This window comes from Heptranchias perlo, chromosome 35, assembly GCF_035084215.1.
Source record: "Heptranchias perlo isolate sHepPer1 chromosome 35, sHepPer1.hap1, whole genome shotgun sequence".
NCBI lineage: Eukaryota > Metazoa > Chordata > Chondrichthyes > Hexanchiformes > Hexanchidae > Heptranchias > Heptranchias perlo.
In genome coordinates this window covers 3,898,712-3,915,566 of record NC_090359.1, presented here as the reverse complement: position 1 = coordinate 3,915,566, position 16,855 = coordinate 3,898,712, and the positions used below count along the sequence as shown (strand labels likewise).

General features: G+C 45.6%; 1 non-coding gene across 1 annotated transcript; it reads left to right on the top strand.

The window, feature by feature from the left end:
- The first annotated feature begins 10,930 nt into the window (after positions 1-10,930).
- On the top strand, positions 10,931-11,002 carry trnaq-cug (transfer RNA glutamine (anticodon CUG)). Its single transcript has one exon. It is a non-coding gene; the product is annotated as a tRNA-Gln (tRNA).
- The last annotated feature ends 5,853 nt before the right edge of the window (positions 11,003-16,855 follow it).

The window sequence follows — 16,855 nt, the reverse complement described above, 5'->3', positions numbered from 1 at the left end:
GATTTGTTCATGCCCCATTCGTGTGCAACTGCAGGGCGATAAATCAAAATGCAGCTGGAATCCACTCCCTGCTGGTGGGAAATTGCTGCCCCAATCAATGAGGTTCCAGTTGCTTCTTTTGGTTTCAATTCATAAACTCAACCGGACTTTTGCTTTCCCAAATCAGCAGAAGAGAAAGTTGCATTTTGTTTAATGCTGAGTTTCACTGCACCAAAGAATGGTGTTTGCAGAACTTTGTAATCTGCATTCAGCAATCAAGCATGTAGAAATTCAAAGCATTGTTTCTTGAAAGGCAGGCATTGCTTGGATCGTGTCTTCGGGCAATGTTGACATTTTCATTGCAAGATTTTGCAGTTTTGATGATGGGAGAGGTTTGTCGGTGGCGTCGAGGTGTCAGTGATGTGGCATTATGGCAGTGCTAATAAAACAGCCAAGTGTCTTTGACTGGTGGGTGCCAGCTGAAGTCGTCAGTTGGTTTACACAGTGCAATAGTGAGCATTCTGGACTTGGATTCCAGCGATCCAAATTCAAGTCTCGATTAACGTTCGAATTTTGTCCTATTCGTTTGCAAATTGAGGGCAAACAAGTAAAAATCACTTGGAATCTAATTCCTGTTCGTGGGGAGTTCGCAGCCTTAATCAGTGAGGATCGAGCTCTTTTCTTTTCACCCCGAACTTCATGCATCAGTGCCTTGCAATTTTTATGCACTGGTTATCCAACAAGATGAGCTGCGCTGAGCAGTGTGAAACAGAAGCATCAACGAGGGAAGCGATGGATTTGACAGCAGCCGTGTGATTGGCTAAGCATCTAGACTTATCAAAGGGGAAAGTGGGGAAGCTGAAAGTATGGATGAGAAAGGTCAAAAGTGGCAGTTTGGAATTGACCAGTGCTTGCAGTTTTGCTGATGGCAGACGTTTGCCAGCAGCCTCGTGCAGTCAATGATGCAGCGCCATGGCGATGCTGATAAAGGAGCCCAGTATCTTTGAAGGGAGGGAGGCCCGCCTTCTTCAACGAATGGGTTCCATGGTGTAATGGTGAGCACTCTGGATTTTGAATCTAGCGATCCGAATTCAAATCTCGGTGGAACCTCAGCTTTTTGACCCTTTCGTTAATAACTTTTGGGGAAACAAATAAAAGGCACCTGGAATCCCATCCCTGTTCGTGGGAAGTTCGCAGCCTCAATCAATGAGGCTCGAGCTCCTTGTCTTAATTTGGCCTTTTGTTAAAGCCAAATCGTATTGAACCAACTTGATCGAGTTTTTGATGAGGTAACGGAGAGGGTTGCTGAGGGCAATGAGATTGATGTGGTGTCTGTAAACTTTTAAAAGGCGTTTGATAAAGTGCCTTATGATAGCCTTGTCATCAAGATTGATACCGATAGAATAAAAGGAGCAGTAGCAACATGGATACAAAATTGCCGCAGTAACTGGAACCAGAGAGGAGTGATGAACGGTTGTTTTTGTTATTGGAGGGAGGTGCACAGTAATATTCCCCAATTGTCGGTGCTCGCACCACTGCCCTTTTTGATATTTATTAATGACTTGGACTTGGGTGTACAGGGCACAATTTCCAAATTTGCAGATTACACAAACCTTTGAAGTGCAGTGAACAGTTAGGAGGATAGTGATAGACTTCAAGAGGATATCGAAATTTAACGCAGAAAAATGCAAGGTGATGCAACTCGGTAGTAAGAACGAGGAGAAGCAATATCAATAAGAGTGCTCAATTCGAAAAGGGGTAAAGGAATAGAGAGATCTGGGGTAGATGTGCACAAATCGTTGAATGCAGCGAGACAGGTTGAGAATGCGGTTCAAAAAGCATACGAGATCCTGGGCTTTATAAATAGAGGCATAGAGCAGCAAAGCACGGAATTCATGATGAACCTTTATAAAACATTAGTTCGACCACAACTGGAGTATTGTGTCCAGATCTGGGCACCGCACTTCAGGAAAAATGTGAAGGCCAAAGAGAGGGTGCAGAAAAGATGAAAGAGAAATTCCAGGGATGAGGGACTTTAGTTACGTGGATAGACTGGAGAAGCTGAGGTTGTTTTTCTTGGAACAGAGAAGATTGAGATGAGATTTGATAGAGGTATTTAAAATCATGAGGGGTATTGACAGAACAGATGGAGACAAACTGTTCCTATTGGCGGAAAGGTCATGAAGCAGAGGACACAGATTTAAGGTGACTGGCAAAAGAATCAAAGGTGACTTGAGGAAAATCCTTTTTTACACAGTGAGTGGTTAGGATCTGGAATGCACTGCCAGGGGTCGTGGTGGAGGCAGATTCAATCGTGGCTTTCAAAACGGAACTGCATAAATACTTGAAAGGAAAGCATGTGCAGGGCTACGGGGATCGGTCGAGGGAGTTGGATTGGCTGGATTGCTTTTGCATCGAGCCGTCAGGGCTCGATGGTCCGAATGGCCTCCTTCCGTGCTGTAACATTTCCATCAGTCGAGAAGCTCAGCCTGTTTTTTGCTTTCCCAAATCTTCAGAAGAGAAAGTTGCTTTTTGTGCAACGCTGCGCTTCACTGCACTTAAGAATGGTGTTTGATGAATTTTTCTTTTCAATCTACATTCAGCAAGCAAACATATCGAAATTCAAAGCACTGTCTCTTGAAATGTAGGAATTGCTTGGATCGTGTCCTCGGGCAAAGTTTACATTTTGTTTTACGCCAATCTTTATGCATTTGTGCCTTGCAATATTTATTCACAGATTATCCGGCAAGATGTAACAGGAGCTGCGCTGAGCAGAGTGAAACAGAAGCAGTGACGAGGGAAGCGACAGGTTTGACTAGTAGCTGTGTGATTGGCTGAGCATCGATGCTTCGCAGAGGAGAAGGAGTGGAAGCTGAACGTGTGAGTGGCAAAGGGCTGAGTCAAAGTGGCAGTTTGGAATTGTCCATTGTTTGCAGTTTTGCTGATGGGAGAGGTTTGGCAACAGCCTCGAGAGGTCAGTGATGGAGAGACATGGCCGTGCTGAGAAAAGAGCCAAGTGGCTTTGAATGGTGGCTGCTGGCTGAAGAAATCATCGGGTTCCATGATGTAATGGTGAGTACTCTAAACTCTGAATCTGGGTGCAACCACAACTTTTTTCCCATTCATGTTCAACTTAAGGGCAAACAAGAAAAAGGCACTTGGAATCCAATCCCTGTTGGTCGGGAGTTCGCAGCTTCAATCAGTGAGGATCGAGTTCTTTTCACCCAAATTTTTTTGCACCAGTGCCTTGCAATGTTTATGCACGTATTATCCAACAAGACGAGCTGCGCTGAGCAGTATGAAACAGGAGCAGCGACGAGGGAAGCGATGGAATTGACAGTAGCTGTGAGATTGGCTGAGCATCAACACTTATCAGATGGGAAAGTGGGGAAGCTGAAAGTATGGATGAGAAAGGGCCGAGCCAAAGTGGCAGGTTAGGATTGACCAGCGCTTGCAGTTTTGCTGAAGGGAGAGATCTGCCAGAAGCCTCGAGCAGTCAATGAAGCAGCGCGATGGCGATGCTAATAATGGAGCCAAGTATCTTTGAATGGAGAGGGCCCGCTCTGTTAATGAATGGGTTCCATGGTGTAATGGTGAGCACTTTGACCTTTGAATCTCGCCATCCGAGTTCGTTTTTCCGTGGAACCTCAACTTTGGTCCATTCGTTTTTAACTTTTGGGCAAACAAATAAAAGGCACCTCCAATCCAATCAATGTTAGTGGGCAGTTCGCAGCCTCAACCAATGAGTGCATTGAGTCGCACAACACCAGGTAAAAGTCCAACAGCTTTATTTGAAATCACAAGCTTTCGGAGCGTTGCTCCTTCATCAGGTGAAGTGAAGAGATGCTTATAGGCACAGCATTTATAGTCAGAGAACAATGCCCGGTGATTACAGATAATCTTTCCAGCTACCCTTTGTCACACCTCGGCAGAGAGATAATCACAGTAGAATCATAGATCGAATCATGGAAGTTTACAACATGGAAACAGACCCTTCGGCCCAACATGTCCATGTCGCCAAGTTTATACCACAAAGCTAGTCCCAATTGCCTGCACTTGGCCCATACACCTCTATACCCATCTTACCCATGCAACTGTCCAAATGCTTTTTAAAAGACAAAATTGTACCCGCCTCTACTACTGCCTCTGGCAGCTCTTTCCAGACACTCACCACCATTTGAGTGAAAAAATTGCCCCTCTGGACCCTTTTGTATCTCTCCCCTCTCACCTTAAATCTATGTCCCCTCGTTATAGACTCCCCTACCTTTGGGAAAAGATTTTGACTATCTACCTTATCTATGCCCCTCATTATTTTATAGACTTGTATAAGATCACCCCTCAACCTCCTACTCTCCAGGGAAAAAAGTCCCAGTCTATCGAACCACTCCCTATAAGTCAAACCATCAAGTCCTGGCAGCATCCTAGTAAATCTTTTCTGCACTCTTTCTAGTTTAATAATATCCTTTCTATAATAGGGTGACCAGAACTGTACACAGTATTCCAAGTGTGGCCTAACTAATGTCTTGTACAACTTCAACAAGACATCCCAACTCCTGTATTCAATGTTCTGACCAATGAAACCAAGCAAGCTGAATGCCTTCTTCACCACCCTATCCACCTGTGTCTCCACTTTCAAGGAGCTATGAACCTGTACTCCGAGATCTCTTTGTTCTATAACTCTCCCCAACGCCCTACCATTAATGGAGTAAGTCCAGGCCCGATTCGATCTCCCAAAATGCATCACCTCACATTTATCTAAATTAAACTCCATCTGCCATTCATCGGCCCACTGGCCCAATTTATCAAGATCCCGTTGCAATCCTAGATAACCTTCTTCACTGTCCACGATGTCACCAATCATGGTGTCATCTGCAAACTTACTAACCATGCTTCCTAAATTCTCATCCAAATCATTAATATAAATAACAAATAACAGCGGACCCAGCACCGATCCCTGAGGCACACCGCTGGTCACAGGCCTCCAATTTGAACAACAACCCTCGACACCCACCCTCTGTCTTCTGTTGTCAAGCCAATGTTGTATCCAATTGGCAACCTCACCTTGGATCCCGTGAGATTTAACCTTATGAATCAAAGGAGTGAATGGTGTTCAAACAGGTTAGTCAGGGAAACATTGCATCCAAGAATACTGAGGTGGGGTCACAAGGGGTCAAATGTAGCAGATGCTGGGGTTTGAATTGAAAACAGATATTTTTTTTTTTGCTGGAAATCGCAGCAGGTCCGGCCGCATCTGTGTATGGAGAACAAGCCAACAACGACTTGAGTCTGGATGACTCTACGTCAGGTGGGGTTACATGCAGCGTGACATGAACCCAAGATCCCGGTTGTGGCCATCCTCATGGGTGCGGAACTTGGCTATCAATTTCTGCTCGACGATTTTGCGTTGTCGTGTGTCTCGCAGGCCGCCTTGGAGAACGCTTACCCGAATATCGGAGGCTGAATGTCTTTGACTGCTGAAGTGTTCCCCGACTGGGAGAGAAACTTCCTGTCTGGCGATTGTTGTGCGGTGTCCGTTCATCCGTTATGGCAACGTTGGCCGAGTCACAGGAGTATGAACCATGTACCTGGTGGGTGGTGTCCTCTCGTGTGATGGTGGTGTAAGTGTCGATGATCTGGCATGTCTTGCAGAGGTTGCCGTGGCAGGGTTGTGTGGTGTCGTGTTCGCTGTTCTCCTGAAAGCTGGGTAATTTGCTGCGAACGATGTTTTGTTTGAGGTTAGATGGCTGTTTGAAGGCGAGTAGTGGAGGCGTGCGGATGGCCTTCACGAGGTGTTCGTCGTCATCGATGACATGGTGAAGACTGCGAAGAACATGGCGTAGTTTCTCCGCTCCGGGGAAGTAATGGACGACGAAGGGTACTCTGTTGGTTGTGTCGCGTGTTTTTCTTCTGGGGAAGTTTGTGCGATTTTTCGCTGTCACCCGTCGGAACTGCCGATCGACGAGTCGAGCTTCATATCCCGTTCTTACGATGGCGTCTTTCAGCGTCTGTCGGTGTCCATCGCGTTCCTCCTCGTCTGAGCAGATCCTGTGTATTCGCTGGGCCTGTCCATAGGGTATGGCCTCTTTGACGTGGTTAGGGTGGAAGCTGGAGAAGTGGAGCATCGTGAGGTTGCCTGTGGGCTTGCGGTAGAGTGAAGTGCTGAGCTGCCCGTCTTTGATGGAGATTCGTGTGCACAAGAATGAAACCGATTCTGAGGAGTAGTCCATGGCGAGTTTGATGGTGGGATGGAACTTTTTGATGTTATCGTGTAGTCTCTTCAGTGATTCTTCGCCGTGGGTCCATGGGAAGAAAATGTCATCGATGTATCTGGTGTTTTGCATTGGTTGGAGGTCCTGTGCAGTGAAGAAGTCGTGCTCGAACTTGTGCATGAAAATTTTGGCGTATTGGGGTGCGAATTTGGTCCCCAAGGCTATTCCGTGTGTTTGGGTAAAGAACTGGTGATCGAAGGTGAAGACATTGTGATCCAGGATGAAGCGGAAGAGTTGTCGGATGGCGTTTGGAGATTGGCTGTTGTTGGTTTTGAGTACTGAGGCTGTTGCAGCGATGCCGTCATCGTGGGTGATACTGGTGTAGAGTGCCGAGACGTCCATCTTGGTGCGGAGTTTTCCTGGTTCAACTGGTCCGTGGGTGCTGAGGTTTTGTGGGAGGTCTGTAGTGTCACGACAGAAGCTGGAGGTTCCCTGTACGATGGGTTTCAGGATGCCCTTGACGTATCCAGAGAGGTGCTCACACAGGGTTCCGTTGCCTGGTACGATAGGACGTCCGGGTGTGTTGGCTTTGTGTATCTTTGGGAGGCAGTAGAAGTCTCCCAAGCGGGGAGTACGTGGGATGAGAGCGAATAGGATGCCTTGAAGGTCTGGATCGAAGGTCTTGATCAGTTTGTTGAGCTGGTGGGTGTGTTCTTTGGTCGGATCTGCGGGTAACCGTCTGTAGTGTTCCTGGTTGTCCAGTTGTCGGTATGCTTCTTTGCAATAGTTCGTTTTGTTCTGTATGACGATGGTTCCTCCTTTGTCCGCTGGCTTGATGACGATGTAACGGTTGGTCTTGAGAGCGTCGATGGCGTTGCGTTGTGCTCGGGTGACATTCTGGACTGTCTTGTGAGTGCGGCTGATGAATCTGGCGTTGATGCATCTCCTGACAGCTTGAGCATACATGTGAAGCTTAGGGCAGCGACCATCCGGAGGGGTCCAATTTGACTCTTTCTTCTTCGGTTGCTGTACCGCGGATCCCTCTGTCCACTGTTCCAGATCATTGATTGTCTCATTGGGTTCGATGCTGACATCTTGGAATTTGTGGAAGAATTCCCGGAGCCTCATTCTCCTGATAAATTCCTCTGTGTCCGCCGCGAGACCGATGGGGTCCATTTTGGTGGTGGGGCAGAAATTGAGCCCTCGGCTGAGAACTTCGATTTCGTCTCGTTGAAGGGTGTGGTCGGATAAGTTGACGATGGACTTCCCTGCGTTTGCAACCGTGGTACCGGGGGAGGCTTGGTTGCTGCTGGTGGTGATGCCGAGTTTCTCAATCTTCCTGCTCTTGGTTTGCATGTAGGCAGCGTAGTTCCATTGCCTCGTCTGTTTGGAGGTGTCTCGTAGCTGGTCTGCTGTGTCCTGAGCACATGATGCTGCGTTTGCTGCAGAGCTGGTGTACGAAATGGTTGCGGAGTGTGCGAGAGGTATGAAGGCAGAGTCTCTCAGCGTAGTCTGTGTTGCATGCCGACTTGCGTGGGTTCGTGATCTGTAGTCCTTTCGGGATCTTGTCTGTTTTCTTGCAGCTCTGTAGAAACTTGATGTCTGTGTCGATCTGTGCGATCTTCTTGGGGATCCTCGCCACTTGGAGCCGGCAGTTTGTGGTGTCGATAGTAGCCATGATGTGGCGACTATCGACAGCCTCAGTACTCAACACCAGCAATAGCCAATTCTCATGGCTCAGGACGTTGTGTACGGAAACGGCAGATTTTAAAGCGCGTGTGTGGGAAAGTAAAGTGCGATCTTGTGTGTGAGAAGAGCACAAGAAAGTTTTGCTTGAAGCTGTGCCCTTGAGGCAAGTTGCAGCTTGTCAGGAAAATTGATACAGTGAAAGCACAAAAATAAACCCAGAAACTCAGCCGGTCAGGCAGCATCTGTGGAGAGATACTGAAGTAATTATCCAATTCTCCGTTTAAAGTTATGATTGAATCGAGCTCCAAAACCATTTAAGGCAGTGCGTTCCAGATCATAACAATTCGCTGTGTAATAAATCTCCATATTTCCCTTCTAGTTCTTTTGCCAATTATCTTAAATCTGCACCCCTTGGTTGCCGACCCTCCCGCCAGTGGGTGCAGTTTCTCCTTATTTACCCTTTAAAAACAAATCTTAATTTTGACCTTGTGTCTTACTTCTACCCTTAACCTTCATTGTTCAAAGCGGAACAATCCCAGTTTCTCGAGTATCTCTAGATAACTAAACCCCATCCCTGGTATAATTCTGGTGAATCTCCTCTGCATCCTCTCCAACAACTTGACATCCTTAATCAATTATAGTGCCCAGGATTGGACACAATACCTCAGTTGAGGCCTGAACAATGATTTATAAACGTTTAACATAACTTCCTTGCTTTTCTAATCTATTTCTCATTTATTATTAAGCCAAGGAACCGGATGCTGTACTAACGGCTTCACCAACTTGTGCTGCCACATTCAAAGATGTTGATGAAAATCATCAGTAACACGTTGAGCGAGATCAGATAACAGAGCACCGGCTGGGGATGGGACTTGGTCCTTCATACTCTGCATTAATCTCAGTACCGTAACAAGTGAGATGATCCAACATATCACAGGCAGGTGATCCAACTTGCTCTGTCGGGTTCAGTACGACACCGGGTGAACACAGATAACTAAGCTCAGGCCGAGGAATGAGCCTCGGCTTTTCTTGCTCCGTGGCTCGGTAGCACAACTCGTGAGATCTTAGTTCAGGCTTGAGATCGAACATGTGGCCAACCTGCTCTGTGTGGAACTCAGTACCACACCAGTTGAAATCAGCTCACTCAGCACAAGCCGGGATGGCGGAGAGAGGAAGAGACACGTGTTGTGATCTATAACTTTTTATAAACACTTCAGTTTATTTCACTCCGTGTCCAACACCGTGCGGCCTCCACTGGTGGGTCAGCTTTCTGTGTTTGCACAGCCTGTAATGTATTGAATTATCTCTTCGATCGCACGGAGTGGCAGACGGCGGCATGTGTGCTGAGGGTTCGGGGGTGAGCTCTGAATCCCACCCTCTTCTGGACTGAAAAAAAAGAATGAATGAGAGAGAGAAGCGATGTGGGAGAAGGGATGATGGAAGAATTTGTCCATGAACCTGAAGACAATGGCATAAAAACAAGATAATATTAAGATATCATCAGCATAACATTAACGGAAGCAACATGCTATAGAAAGAGCTGAGCGATTCCACAACCAACGGATCATATCAAAGCTCTGCACTCCTGCCACATCCAGTCGTGAATGGTGGTGGACATTTCAACAACTAACGGGAGGAGGGGGCTCTGAAAACATCCCCATCCTCAGTGAGGGCGGAGTCCAGCACGTGAGTGCAAAAGACAAGACTGAAGCAATTCATCTTCAGCCAGAAGTGCCGAGTGGATGATTCATCTCGGCCTCCTCCCGATATCCCCAACATCACAGAGGCCAGTCTTCCGCCAATTCGATTGACTCCACGTGATATCAAGAAACGGCTGATTGCACTGGATACAGCAAAGTCTATGGGCCCCGACAACATCTCGGCTGTCGTGCTGAAGACTTGTGCTCCAGAACTAGCTGCACCTCTATCCAAGCTGTTCCAGTACAGATACAACACTGGCATCTACCCGACAATGTGGAAAATTGCCAAGGTATGTCCTGTCAACAAAAAGCAGGACAAATACAATCCTGCCAATTACCGCCCCATCAGTCTGGTGTCGCTCATCAACAAAGGGATGGAAGGTCGATAGACTGGAGAAGTTGGGGTTGTTCTTCTTCGAACAGCGAAGATTTAGAGGAGATTTTCCAGAGGTATTTAATATCATGATGTGTCGAGCCAGAATAGATAGAGAGAAACTGTTCCTGTTGGCGGAAGGGTTAAGAACCAGAGGACATAGATTTTAGGTGACTGGCAAAAATAAACAAAGGCGACATGTGGAAAAAACATTTCTGGAATGCACTGCCACAGGGGGCGGTGGAGGCAGATATAATTATGGCTTTCAAAAGGGAACTGGATAATTACTTGAAAGCAAAACATGTGCGGGGCTACGGGGATAGGGCAGGGGTGTGCGACTAGCTGGTTTGCTTTTGTATAGAGCCGTCAGGACTCGATGGGCTGAATGGCCTCCTTCCGCGCTGTCACCTTTCCATGAGTCTAAAAGCTCAGCCTGTCGTTTGCTTTCCCAAATCTACAGAAGAGAAAGTTGTTTTTTGTGTAATGCTTAGTTTCAGTGCAAGAAAGAATGGTGTTTGCTGAATTTTTCATTCCAATCTGCATTCAGCAGGCAAACTTGTTGAAATTCAAAGCACTGTTTCTTGAAATGCAGGCATTGCTTGGATCGTGTCCTCGGGCAAAGTTTACATTTTGCTTTAACGCCAAACTGTACGCATTAGTGCCTTGCAATATTTATACACTGATTATCCGGCAAGACTGGAACTGGAGCTGCGCTGAGCAGATTGAAACAGAAGCAGTGACGAGGGAAGCGATAGATTTGACAGTGGCTGTATGATTGGCTGAGCATCGATTCTCAGCAGAGGGGAAAGGATGGAAGCTGAAGGTGTGGATGAGGAAGGGCCGAGTCAAAGTGGCAGTTTGGAATTGTCCAATTCTTGCAGTTTTGCTGATGGGAGAGGTTTGGCAGGAGCCTCGAAAGGTCGTGCTGAGAAAAGGTCCAAATGTCTGTGAATGGTGGGTGCTGGCTGAGCTCAACAGTGGGTTCCATGGTGTAATGGTAAGCACTCGAGACTCTGAATCTAGCGATCCGAGTTCAAATCTCGGTGGAATCTGTCTTGTTTTCGTCCCATTGGCTTGCAACTGTGGGGCTCAAAAATATCATGTTCCTCGAAACCAATCCCTGTTGATGTTAATTTCGCTGCCTCAATCAATGAGGGTGCAGCTGCCTCTATCGATTTCAGGTCATCAGCTCAATCGCTCTTTTGCTTTCCCAAAAAAAAACGGAAGAGAAAGTTGTTTTTTTGTGTAATGCTGAGTTTCACTGCAGCAAAGAATGGTGATTGCTGAACGTTTCATTGCAATCTGCATTCAGCAGGCAAACATGTCGAAATTCAAAGCATTGTTTCTTGAAAGGCAGGCATTGCTCGGATCGTGTCCTCGGGCAAAGTGGACATTTTCATTTCAAGAAGTCGCAGTTCTGCTGATGGGAAAGGTTTGCCGGTAGCCTCGAGGGTTCAGTGATGTCGCATTCTGGCAGTGCTAAGGAAACAGCCAAGTGTCTTTGGCTGGTTTGTGCGAGCTGAAGTAATGAATGAGTTCGTCGTATAACGGTGAACATTAATGACTTAGACTCCAGCGATTCAAATCTCGATTCAGCCTCGAATGTTGTCCCAATCGTTTGCAACTTAAGTGCAAACAATTAAAAGGCACCTGGAATCCAATCCCCGTTGGTGGAGAGTTCGCAGCTTCGATCACTGAAAATCGAGGTCTATTATTTTCACTCCAAATATTATGCATCAGTGGCTTGCAATGTTTATACACTGATTATCCAACTAAGCGAGCTGAAAGTATGGATGTAAAAGGGCCGAGCCAAAGTGGCAGGTTGGAATTGACCAGTGCTTGCAGTTTTGCTGATGGGAGAGGTTTGCCAGCAGCATCGAGCAGTCAGCAACGAAGTGTCTTCCATGGGAGGGGGCCAACCTTGGTAATGAGTGGGTTTCATGGTGTAATGGTGCGCACTCTGGACGTTGAATCCAGCGATCGGAAATCAAATCTCGATGGAACCTCAAGCTTTGTCCCATTCGTTTCTTACTTTTGGGCAAAGAAATAAAAGACACCTGGAATCCCATCCCTGTTGGTGGGCAGTTCGCAGCCTCAATCAATGAGGATCGAGCTCCTTGTATAAATTTGGCCTTTTTGTTAAAGGCAAATCGTGTTTAACTAACTTGATAGAGTTTTTGATGAGGTAACAGAGAGGTTAGATGAGGGCAATACGATTGATGTGGTGTATATAGAGTTTCAAAAGGCGTTTTATAAAGTGCCGTATAATCGGCTTGTCATCAAGATTGATCCCCATGGAATAAAAGGAGCAGTAGCAGCATGGATACAAAAATGTCTCAGTGACAGGAACCAGAGAGTAGTGATGAACGGTTGTTTTTCGGACTGGAAGGAGGTGTAGAGTGGTGTTCCCCAGATGTCGGTGTGATCACCACTGCCCTTATCGATATATATTAATAACTTGGACTTGGGTGTAGGGAGCACAATTTCAAAATTTTCAGATGACACAAACCTTGGAAGTGTAGTGAACAGTGAGGAGGATAGTGATAAACTTCAAGTGGATATAGACAGGCAGGTGGAATGGGCGAACATGTGGTAGGTGAAATTTAACGCAGAAAAATGCGAAGTGATACATTTCGGTCGGAAGAACGAGGAGAAGCAATATAAACTAGAGGGCACAATTCTAAATGCGGTATAAGAACAGAGAGATCTGGGGGTACATGTACAGAAATGGTTGAATATGGCAGCGTAGGTTAAGAACGCGGTTAAAAAAACATACGGGATCCTGGGCGTTATAAAAAAAGGCATTGAGTACAAAAGCAAGGAAGTCATGATGAACCTTTATAAGAAACTGGTTCGACCACAACTGGAGTATTGTGTCCAGTTCTGGGCACCGCAAGTCAAGTGGGATGTGAAGGCCGAAGAGAGAGTGCAGAGGGCATTGGATTGATTCCAGCGATGAGCGACTTTAGTCATGTGGATTGACTGGAGAAGCTGGGGTTATTCATCTTGGAACAGAGAAGATTGAGAGGAGATTTTCCAGTGGTATTTAATATCATGAAGTATCCAGTCAGAATAGATAGAGAGAAACGGTTGGCGTAAGGGTCAAGAACCAGAGGACACAGATTTTCGGTGACTGGCAAAAAAACCAAAGGTGACATGTGGAAAAAACGTTTTTACACAGCTGGTGGTTATGATTTGGATTTCACTGCCAGAGGGGGCGGTGGAGGCAGATTCAATCATGGCTTTCAAAAGGGAACTGGATAAGTACTTGAAAGGAAAACATGTGCGGGGCTACGGGGATAGGGCACGGGTGTGCGACCAGCTGGTTTGCTTTTGCATACAGCCGTCAGGACTCCAAGGGCTGAATGGCTTCCTTCCGTGCTATCACCTTTCAATGAGACTCGAAGCTTAGCCTGTCTTTTGCTTTCACAAATCTACAGAAGAGAAAGTTGTTTTTTTTGTAATGCTTAGATTCACTGAAACAAAGAATGGTGTTTGCTGATTTTTTTCTTTCCAATCTGCACTCAGCAGGCAAACATGTAGAAATTCAAAGCACTGTTTCTTGAAAGGCAGGCAAACTTTATGCATCGTGTCCTCTTTCAAAGTTTACATTTTCATTTCAAGAAGTTTCAGTTCTGCTGATGGGAGAGGTTTGCCTGGTCGCCTCGAGGGTTCAGTGATTTCGCATTCTGGCAGTGCTAATGAAAGGGCCAAGTTTCTTTGGCTGGTTTGTGCTAGCTCAGGTAATGAGTTAGTTCGTCGTGTAATGGTGAACATTCTATACTTGGACTCCAGCGATCCAAATTCAAATCTCGATTAAACCTGAGGTCTTTTCTTTTCACTCCAAATTTTATGCATCAGTGCCTTGCAATGTTTATACAATGATTATCCAACCAAGCGAGCTGAAAGTATGGATGAAAAAGGGCCGAGCCAAAGTGGCAGGTTGGAATTGACCAATGCTTGAATTTTTGCTGATGGGAGAGGTTTGCCAGCAGCATCGAGCAGTCAGTCATGCAGCGCCATGGCAATGCTGATAAAGCAGCGAAGTGTCTTTCAAGGGAGGGAGCAAATTTATCAACGAGTGGGTTCCATGGTGTAATGGTGAGCATTCTGGACTTTGAATCAAGCAATCCGAGTTTAAATCTCGATGGAACCTCAAGTTTTGTCTCATTCGTTTCTAACTTTTGGGCAAACAAATAAAAGGCACGTGGAATACCATCCACGTTGGTGGGCAGTTCGCAGCCTCAATCAATGAGGATCGAGCTCCTTGTTTCGATTTCGCCTTTTGTTAAAGGGAAATTGTGTTTAACTAACTTGACAGAATTTTTGATGAGGTAACAGTTCGGGTAGATGAGTGCAACGCGATTGATGTGGTGGTTTTCGACTTTCAAAAGGCGTTTGATAAAGTGTCGTATAATAGGCTTATCATCAAAATTGATTCCCATGGAATAAAAGGAGCAGTAGCAGCATGGATACAAAATTGGCTCAGTAACAGGAACCAGAGTGTCGTGATGAACGGCATGCAGTGGAGGGAGGTATACAGTGTTGTTCCCCAGAGATCGGTTTTGGAACCACTGCATTTTTGATATATATTAATGACTTTGACTTGTGTGCATAGGGCACAATTTCCAAATTTGCAGATGACACAAACCTTGGAAGTGTAGTGAACAGTGAGGAGGATAATGATAGACTTCAAGAGGATATGGACAGGCTGGTGGAATGGGCGGACACGTCACAGTTGAGAATGAACGCAGCAAAATGCGAGGTGATACATTTCGGTAGGAAGAACGAGGAGAAGCAATATAAACTAGAGGGCACAATTCTAAAAGGGGTACAGGAACCGAGAGATCTGGGGGAATATGTGCACAAATCGTTGAATGTGGCGAGACAGGTTGAGGAAGCGGTTAAAAAAAACATACGGGATCCTAGGCTTGAAAATGGAGGAATCTAGTACAAAAGTATTGAAGTCATGATGAACTTTAAAAAAAAATAGTTCGACCACAACTGGAGTATTGTGTCCAGTTCTGGGCACCGCGCTTTCGGAAAGATGTGAACGCCTTCGAGAGGGTACAGTCGAGATTTACTGGAATGATTCCAGGGATGAGGGACTTTAGTTAGGCGGATAGACTGGAGAAGCTGGGATTGTTCTTCTTGTAACAGAGAAGATTGAGAGGATGCCGTTTGCATTAATGAATGGGTTCAATGGTGTAATGATGAACAATCTGGACTTTAAAACCAGTGATTCCGAGTTCAAATCTCGGTGGAATTTCAACTTTTGTCCCATTCGTTTACAACTTTTCGGCGAATAAATAAAAGGGACCTGGAATCCAATCTCTGTTGATGGGCAGTTCGCAGCCTGAATAAATGAGAATCGATCTTTTTGATAGATTTCAGGTCCTAAGCTCAACCTGTCTTTTGATTTACCAAATCAGCAGAAGAGAAAGTTCTTTGTTTTCCAATGTTGCGTTTCACTGCACCAAAGAATGGTGTTTGCTGAACTTTTCTTTGCAATCTGCATTCAGCAGGCAAACTTACAGAAATTCCACGCATTGTTTCTTGAAATGCAGGCACTGTGTCCTCGGGTAAAGTTTACATTTTATTTTGACGCCAACCTTTATCCATCAGTGCCTTACAAACTTTATACACTGATTATCTGGCAAGGCTGCAATACCAGCTGCGCTGAGAAGTGTGAAACAGAAGCAGTGACGAGGGAAACGATGGATTTGACAGTCGCTATGTGATTTGCTGATCATCGATACTTCGCAGAGCGGACATGGGGAAGCTGAAGGTATGAATAAGAAAGGGCCGAGTCAAAGTGCAAGTTTGGAGATGGAATTGTCCAGAGCTTGCAATTCTCCTGGTAAGAGAGGTTTGCAAATTGCCAGCAGCCCAATTCAGTTAGATTTACCGTCGTTTCGGAAAAGGACAAAGTTGGACCTGGAGTTAAAGTTCTTAATTGGGGAAAGGCCAATTTTACAAAGCTGAGATGTGATTTGGCCAAAGTGGGCTGGAAACAGTTACTTGAAGGTAAATCAATGTCAGAGCAGTGGGAGGCATTCAAGGGGGAGATAGTGAGGGTGCAAAGCAAATATGTTTCAACAAAGAAAAAGGATGGGAATCACAAATCTGGAGCCCCCTGGATTTCAAGGAGCATCCAGGGTAAGATGAGGCAATAAATGGAAGCTCATGTCAGACACCGAGAGCTCAATACTGCATAAAGCCTAGAGAAGTATAGAAAGTGCAGGGGTGAAATTAAATAGGAAATTAGGAAAGCAAATAGGGGACATGAAAAAATATTGGCAAGTAAAATCAAGGAAAACCAAAAGGTGTTTTATAAATACATAAAGATCGAGAGGATAACTAAGGAAAGAATAGAGCCTAGTGGGGACCATAAAGGTAACCTATGTGAGGAGGTGGAAGATGTGGGAATGGTTCTTAATGATTACTTTGTGTCTGTCTTCAAGAAAGAGGGAGATGATGCAGAGATTGTAGTTAAGGAGGAGGAGTGTGAAATATTGGATGGGATCAACTTAGTGAGAGAGGAAATATTAAGAGATTTAGCATCTTTGAAAGTAGATAATTCGCCAGGCACGGATGAAATGTATCACAGGCTGCGAAGAGAAGCACGGGAGGAAATAGCGGAGACTCTGAGCATCATTTTCCGATTCTATCTGGCGACAGGCGTGGTGCCGGAGGATTGGAGGACTGCTAACATTCTATCGTTGTTAAAGAAGGGAAAAAGGGATAGACCGAGTAAATACAGGCCAGTCAGCATAACCTCGGTGCTGGACAAATTATTGGAAAAAATTCTGAGGGACAGTTTTAATCGTCATTTCGAAAGGCACGGATTAATCAAGGACAGTCAGCATGAATTTGTTAAGGGAAGGTCGTGTCTCACTAGCTTG